We start from the raw sequence: 7,726 nt of genomic DNA on the forward strand, positions 1-7,726 counted from the left end.
TCCAACTCTCTTTTCCAAGGAAAACTGCAGGAACATCCAAGCGGCACTAGGAAACCGACTGAGAATCCAGAGTAAAATTTTCTCCTGCAAAACTTTCTTTTCTGTGCTAGATGAACGAACATCTATCCACGCACTCAGTTCTGAGATATAAGTATGTTTGTAAGCCGTCCTTCACCTACTTTGTTGGCAACACAAGATTCATTTCACTTGCAATCTAAACCCAAACATATGTATGAGGAGGAATTAGCTCCAACTCGGTTTTCCTGTAAAAGTGCAGGCACTTTATTGGGGCACTAGGAAACAGAATGAGAAACCATAGTAAAAGTATCACCTACAATCTGTTCCTTTATTCTGCATGAACGAACGTCTCGCAGCATGCTCAGAACTGATAGGTAACTGTGAGTGAATGCGGTCTTTCACATAGCATTTTGGGAAAACTTTTACTTTTCAACTGAAAAATGCCCTAAATATATATATATATATTTGGAGACACTACATCCAACTCGGTTTATAAGTAAAAAATGCAGGAACTTCTAACAGGCACTAGAAAACAGACTGAGAAACTAGAGTAAAATTTCTCCTGCAAACCGTTCCCTTCTTGCTAGATGAACGACAGTCTCTCCACTTGTTCAGTTAGGAGAATTTAGTGTGTGTGTAAGCAGTCCTTAACAGAAATTCTTGGGAACACAAAATTTCTTTTCAGTTGCAAACTAATCTCTTTACCTATAAATGGGGATTTGGTAGCTAAAACACCGTTTTCCTGCAAACACTGCAGGAACTTCAAATCGGCACTGGGAAACAGACTGACAATCCAGAGTAATATTTTCTCCTGCAAGCCATTACACTTGTGCTACATGAACGAGCTTCTCTCTACATGCAGAGTACTGAAAAAATCTCTCTGATAAAGTCGCCCTTAACAAACTTTTTTGGGAAGGCTAAGTATCTTTTCAGTTGAAATTGCAACTCATGAATTTATTAGAGGAGGCAAAGGCTCCAAATCGTTTTCCATTGAAAACTGCAGGAAATTCAAAGCAGCACTGGGAAACAGACTGGGAAACCAGAGAAACACTTTCTATTGAAAACCTTTCCTTTTTTGCTAGAAGAACGACCGTCTCTACACTTGCTCAGTTCTGAGATATAAGTTTGTATGGAAGCCGTCCTTCACCTAGCTTTTTGGGAACACAAATTTTATTTTCATTTCCATGCTACACTTCATACATACATATGGGATGGAAGTAGCTCCAAAGCAGTTTTTCTCTCAAAACTGCAGGCACTTCAAATTGGCACTATGGAACCGACAGAGAACCCAGACTAAAAGTTTCCTGCAACCCGCTCATTTTGTGCTAGGTGAACGAACATCTCTCAACATGCATAGATCTGATAGTTAACTGTGTGTGAAAGGCGTCCTTCACCATACTTGTTGGGAACATGGTATATTTTCAGTTGAATACTACACTCCGTATATATATATGTGTGTAGCGAATACCTCCAACTCTGTGTAGTAGTGAAAACTGCAGGAAATACAAATCGGCTCTAGGAAACAGACTGAGAAACAGAGTAAAATGTTTCCAGGAAACCGTTTCTTATGTGCTAGGGGAAAGAATGTCCCACCCCATGCTCAGTTCGGAGAGATAAGTGTGGGTGAAAGCCGTACTTTAAGGAGCTTGTTGAGAACACAAAGTTTCTATTCAGTTGCAAACCACTTACCTCAGTTGAATACTTACCTCCTTAAATATATAGGGGTTGTAATAGGTCCAAATCGGATTTCAAGTGAAATCTCCAGGAAATTCAAAGCGGCACTAAATAACTGACTGAGAAACCAGAGAAAAAGTTCCTCCTGTAATCCCATCCCTTTGTGCTAGATGAACAAACTTCTCACCACATGCTCAGTTCAGAATTATAAGTGCGTTTAAAGACATTCTTCACATTCCTTGTTGGGAACTAAAGGCTTCATTTAAGTTGCAAACTACACTCAAAATATCTATACTGGGAGGTACTATATTCAACTCTGTTTTATATTGAAAACTGCAGGAAATTCATACCAGCACTTGGAAAAATCCTGAGAAACCAGAGTAAAAATATCTCATGAAACGCATTCCATTTTTGCAGATGAATTAACATCTCTCAAAATGCTCAGTTCTGAGAGTTAAGTGCATATGTAAGCCAAAATTAATCCAGCTTGTTGGGAACACGGAATTTCTCTTCAGTTGCATGCAACATTCCACACATATAAATGGGGAGGTTCTTGCTTCAGTTCATTTATACAGTGAAAACAGCAGGAACTTCAAAATATAAAAAGGAAAGAGACTAGGAAACAAGAGAAACAGTTTCTCGTGTAGACTGATCCATTTGTGCTAGATGAAGGAACGTCTCTTCATCTGCTCAATTCTGAGAATTTTGAGTGTGTGGAAGCTGTACTTCATCTAGCTTGTAGGGAACACAAACATTCTTTACGGTTGCAAACTACACTCCTTAAATATATATGGGGAGGTAATATTTCCAACTCGGTTTTGAAGTAAATCTGCTGGAATTTTAAACCGTATATTTTAAAAAGTCTGAGAAACCAGGGTAAAATTTTTCCCTACTACCAGTATCTTTGTACTCCATGAACGAACGTGTCTCCACATTCTCAGGTCTGAGAGATTAATGTGTTTCAATTCCGACATTCACCTTACTTGTAGGGAACACAAAGTTCCTTTTCAGTTGCAAACAACACACCATTATTTTATATTATGTGGTATAAGCTCCAAATCGTATTTACACGGATAAATGCAGGAACTTCTAACTGGAACTAGGAAACAGTGTGAGGAACCAGAGTAAAACATTCCACTTCAATCCGTTCACATGTAATTAGATGAAAGAACGTCTCTCCAGATACTCAGGTCTGAGAGATAAGCATGTCTTTAAACCATGCTTCACCAAGCATGTTGGGAACGCAATGATGTATTTCAGTTGCAAGCTTACATCCAAATATATATGTGGGGAGGTACTATCTCCAAATCTATTTTCCAGTGAAAACTCCAAAAAATTCAAAGCGGCACTTGGAAACAGACTGAGAAACCAGAATATAAGTTCCACCTTTAATCCGATCCCATGGAGATAGAGGAACCAACGTCTCAACAGATTCTCAGTTCTGAGATATAAATGTGTTTAAAGCCGTCTTCACCTATCTTGTTAGGAAGATGTATTTTCTATTAAGTTGCAAACTACAATCCATAGATATATACGGAGGGGTACAAGCTCCAACTCTCTTTTCCAAGGAAAACTGCAGGAACATCCAAGCGGCACTAGGAAACCGACTGAGAATCCAGAGTAAAATTTTCTCCTGCAAAACTTTCTTTTCTGTGCTAGATGAACGAACATCTATCCACGCACTCAGTTCTGAGATATAAGTATGTTTGTAAGCCGTCCTTCACCTACTTTGTTGGCAACACAAGATTCATTTCACTTGCAATCTAAACCCAAACATATGTATGAGGAGGAATTAGCTCCAACTCGGTTTTCCTGTAAAAGTGCAGGCACTTTATTGGGGCACTAGGAAACAGAATGAGAAACCATAGTAAAAGTATCACCTACAATCTGTTCCTTTATTCTGCATGAACGAACGTCTCGCAGCATGCTCAGAACTGATAGGTAACTGTGAGTGAATGCGGTCTTTCACATAGCATTTTGGGAAAACTTTTACTTTTCAACTGAAAAATGCCCTAAATATATATATATATATTTGGAGACACTACATCCAACTCGGTTTATAAGTAAAAAATGCAGGAACTTCTAACAGGCACTAGAAAACAGACTGAGAAACTAGAGTAAAATTTCTCCTGCAAACCGTTCCCTTCTTGCTAGATGAACGACAGTCTCTCCACTTGTTCAGTTAGGAGAATTTAGTGTGTGTGTAAGCAGTCCTTAACAGAAATTCTTGGGAACACAAAATTTCTTTTCAGTTGCAAACTAATCTCTTTACCTATAAATGGGGATTTGGTAGCTAAAACACCGTTTTCCTGCAAACACTGCAGGAACTTCAAATCGGCACTGGGAAACAGACTGACAATCCAGAGTAATATTTTCTCCTGCAAGCCATTACACTTGTGCTACATGAACGAGCTTCTCTCTACATGCAGAGTACTGAAAAAATCTCTCTGATAAAGTCGCCCTTAACAAACTTTTTTGGGAAGGCTAAGTATCTTTTCAGTTGAAATTGCAACTCATGAATTTATTAGAGGAGGCAAAGGCTCCAAATCGTTTTCCATTGAAAACTGCAGGAAATTCAAAGCAGCACTGGGAAACAGACTGGGAAACCAGAGAAACACTTTCTATTGAAAACCTTTCCTTTTTTGCTAGAAGAACGACCGTCTCTACACTTGCTCAGTTCTGAGATATAAGTTTGTATGGAAGCCGTCCTTCACCTAGCTTTTTGGGAACACAAATTTTATTTTCATTTCCATGCTACACTTCATACATACATATGGGATGGAAGTAGCTCCAAAGCAGTTTTTCTCTCAAAACTGCAGGCACTTCAAATTGGCACTATGGAACCGACAGAGAACCCAGACTAAAAGTTTCCTGCAACCCGCTCATTTTGTGCTAGGTGAACGAACATCTCTCAACATGCATAGATCTGATAGTTAACTGTGTGTGAAAGGCGTCCTTCACCATACTTGTTGGGAACATGGTATATTTTCAGTTGAATACTACACTCCGTATATATATATGTGTGTAGCGAATACCTCCAACTCTGTGTAGTAGTGAAAACTGCAGGAAATACAAATCGGCTCTAGGAAACAGACTGAGAAACAGAGTAAAATGTTTCCAGGAAACCGTTTCTTATGTGCTAGGGGAAAGAATGTCCCACCCCATGCTCAGTTCGGAGAGATAAGTGTGGGTGAAAGCCGTACTTTAAGGAGCTTGTTGAGAACACAAAGTTTCTATTCAGTTGCAAACCACTTACCTCAGTTGAATACTTACCTCCTTAAATATATAGGGGTTGTAATAGGTCCAAATCGGATTTCAAGTGAAATCTCCAGGAAATTCAAAGCGGCACTAAATAACTGACTGAGAAACCAGAGAAAAAGTTCCTCCTGTAATCCCATCCCTTTGTGCTAGATGAACAAACTTCTCACCACATGCTCAGTTCAGAATTATAAGTGCGTTTAAAGACATTCTTCACATTCCTTGTTGGGAACTAAAGGCTTCATTTAAGTTGCAAACTACACTCAAAATATCTATACTGGGAGGTACTATATTCAACTCTGTTTTATATTGAAAACTGCAGGAAATTCATACCAGCACTTGGAAAAATCCTGAGAAACCAGAGTAAAAATATCTCATGAAACGCATTCCATTTTTGCAGATGAATTAACATCTCTCAAAATGCTCAGTTCTGAGAGTTAAGTGCATATGTAAGCCAAAATTAATCCAGCTTGTTGGGAACACGGAATTTCTCTTCAGTTGCATGCAACATTCCACACATATAAATGGGGAGGTTCTTGCTTCAGTTCATTTATACAGTGAAAACAGCAGGAACTTCAAAATATAAAAAGGAAAGAGACTAGGAAACAAGAGAAACAGTTTCTCGTGTAGACTGATCCATTTGTGCTAGATGAAGGAACGTCTCTTCATCTGCTCAATTCTGAGAATTTTGAGTGTGTGGAAGCTGTACTTCATCTAGCTTGTAGGGAACACAAACATTCTTTACGGTTGCAAACTACACTCCTTAAATATATATGGGGAGGTAATATTTCCAACTCGGTTTTGAAGTAAATCTGCTGGAATTTTAAACCGTATATTTTAAAAAGTCTGAGAAACCAGGGTAAAATTTTTCCCTACTACCAGTATCTTTGTACTCCATGAACGAACGTGTCTCCACATTCTCAGGTCTGAGAGATTAATGTGTTTCAATTCCGACATTCACCTTACTTGTAGGGAACACAAAGTTCCTTTTCAGTTGCAAACAACACACCATTATTTTATATTATGTGGTATAAGCTCCAAATCGTATTTACACGGATAAATGCAGGAACTTCTAACTGGAACTAGGAAACAGTGTGAGGAACCAGAGTAAAACATTCCACTTCAATCCGTTCACATGTAATTAGATGAAAGAACGTCTCTCCAGATACTCAGGTCTGAGAGATAAGCATGTCTTTAAACCATGCTTCACCAAGCATGTTGGGAACGCAATGATGTATTTCAGTTGCAAGCTTACATCCAAATATATATGTGGGGAGGTACTATCTCCAAATCTATTTTCCAGTGAAAACTCCAAAAAATTCAAAGCGGCACTTGGAAACAGACTGAGAAACCAGAATATAAGTTCCACCTTTAATCCGATCCCATGGAGATAGAGGAACCAACGTCTCAACAGATTCTCAGTTCTGAGATATAAATGTGTTTAAAGCCGTCTTCACCTATCTTGTTAGGAAGATGTATTTTCTATTAAGTTGCAAACTACAATCCATAGATATATACGGAGGGGTACAAGCTCCAACTCTCTTTTCCAAGGAAAACTGCAGGAACATCCAAGCGGCACTAGGAAACCGACTGAGAATCCAGAGTAAAATTTTCTCCTGCAAAACTTTCTTTTCTGTGCTAGATGAACGAACATCTATCCACGCACTCAGTTCTGAGATATAAGTATGTTTGTAAGCCGTCCTTCACCTACTTTGTTGGCAACACAAGATTCATTTCACTTGCAATCTAAACCCAAACATATGTATGAGGAGGAATTAGCTCCAACTCGGTTTTCCTGTAAAAGTGCAGGCACTTTATTGGGGCACTAGGAAACAGAATGAGAAACCATAGTAAAAGTATCACCTACAATCTGTTCCTTTATTCTGCATGAACGAACGTCTCGCAGCATGCTCAGAACTGATAGGTAACTGTGAGTGAATGCGGTCTTTCACATAGCATTTTGGGAAAACTTTTACTTTTCAACTGAAAAATGCCCTAAATATATATATATATATTTGGAGACACTACATCCAACTCGGTTTATAAGTAAAAAATGCAGGAACTTCTAACAGGCACTAGAAAACAGACTGAGAAACTAGAGTAAAATTTCTCCTGCAAACCGTTCCCTTCTTGCTAGATGAACGACAGTCTCTCCACTTGTTCAGTTAGGAGAATTTAGTGTGTGTGTAAGCAGTCCTTAACAGAAATTCTTGGGAACACAAAATTTCTTTTCAGTTGCAAACTAATCTCTTTACCTATAAATGGGGATTTGGTAGCTAAAACACCGTTTTCCTGCAAACACTGCAGGAACTTCAAATCGGCACTGGGAAACAGACTGACAATCCAGAGTAATATTTTCTCCTGCAAGCCATTACACTTGTGCTACATGAACGAGCTTCTCTCTACATGCAGAGTACTGAAAAAATCTCTCTGATAAAGTCGCCCTTAACAAACTTTTTTGGGAAGGCTAAGTATCTTTTCAGTTGAAATTGCAACTCATGAATTTATTAGAGGAGGCAAAGGCTCCAAATCGTTTTCCATTGAAAACTGCAGGAAATTCAAAGCAGCACTGGGAAACAGACTGGGAAACCAGAGAAACACTTTCTATTGAAAACCTTTCCTTTTTTGCTAGAAGAACGACCGTCTCTACACTTGCTCAGTTCTGAGATATAAGTTTGTATGGAAGCCGTCCTTCACCTAGCTTTTTGGGAACACAAATTTTATTTTCATTTCCATGCTACACTTCATACATACATATGGGATGGAAGTAGCTCCA

The sequence above is a fragment of the Camelus dromedarius genome, chromosome Y (assembly GCF_036321535.1).
Source record: "Camelus dromedarius isolate mCamDro1 chromosome Y, mCamDro1.pat, whole genome shotgun sequence".
In the NCBI taxonomy this organism is placed as follows: domain Eukaryota; kingdom Metazoa; phylum Chordata; class Mammalia; order Artiodactyla; family Camelidae; genus Camelus; species Camelus dromedarius.